Source organism: Bison bison, unplaced genomic scaffold, assembly GCF_000754665.1.
Source record: "Bison bison bison isolate TAMUID 2011002044 unplaced genomic scaffold, Bison_UMD1.0 scf7180017864305, whole genome shotgun sequence".
Lineage (NCBI taxonomy): Eukaryota > Metazoa > Chordata > Mammalia > Artiodactyla > Bovidae > Bison > Bison bison.
The window spans coordinates 1,047,610-1,048,668 of NW_011494877.1; positions in this window are offsets into that span (position 1 = coordinate 1,047,610).

Sequence of the window (1,059 nt, forward strand, 5' to 3'; positions counted from 1 at the left end):
CTGTGTGGGACTTGTTAGCACAGATATTATTTAGCTAAATAGCTCTTAATGGTTCCTTCAGAGCCCGCTGCATCTGTTGGGTGATTCATTTTATAGCTGGGGACTTTAAAAAATTCTCTTTTTTAACTTACTCAACCCTAGTGACCTGTCTCTCAACCAGGGAGGTTAATAGAGTATTGTTGTGTTCAGAAGAGATTTTAAATAATTCCTAATGTATCCTGGAGGAAGCAAAAGCATCAGAGTGCAGTATTATTTTATTCCCATTTTGTTTGAAGAGTCATTAAAAAATATATTATTTTTTCAAACAAACTGCTTCAAGGGAAAAGAAATTTGAATTACATCAAATGCCTGGTTCTTTTGAAAATTACCTGTTGAATTCAAACAACTGAAGGCTGATGTGAATTTATTTTCACAAATCAGTGGGTGCCTCTGGGGACAAGTGGACTGAGGTTCTGAGAGGTCCATCCAGTGAGTTCTATTGCAATAAAGCAGGCTTGACTAGCAGATCAAGGGTTTCAGTTTGCTGCAGGCAATGCCATAATATGTCATTTAAGAACTCCCCAGCATCTCAGGGCTGGGCCAACTGTGGCAGGCGCCCTGTGATGGCAACAGCAGCATCTCAGCAGGTAAATCATTTTGCTTGTGAAATGCAAATATTCAATGATGACAGATGGGGCTTGGAAGGAGAGCCCCTTTAATAATTCTATATTTCCATCAACTATTCTGTCTTCAGTAAAGGAGAGCTTTGAATATGGCGGATATTGGAGCCCCACGTGGTCAAGGGATGTTTGTGTCCAGATTCCTTTACCAGGCACGCTTTAAGATAAAACTAAAATCTCTCAAAAATGAATCCCCAGAAGTGTGTCTGATGACAAAACCCATCCATGGCTCCAGAGGAGGTCTCAGAGCCCCCACTTCAGGTACACTGTCTGGCTGACTTTTTGAGGGAGAGTAATTCTGTGTATTTGGAAGTACTTTTGTCTTGAGAACTGACAACTTCAGCTCCTTCCCAGGAAGCTACATACTACTTATGAACCCAACAGCCATTTTCCTTTGTCA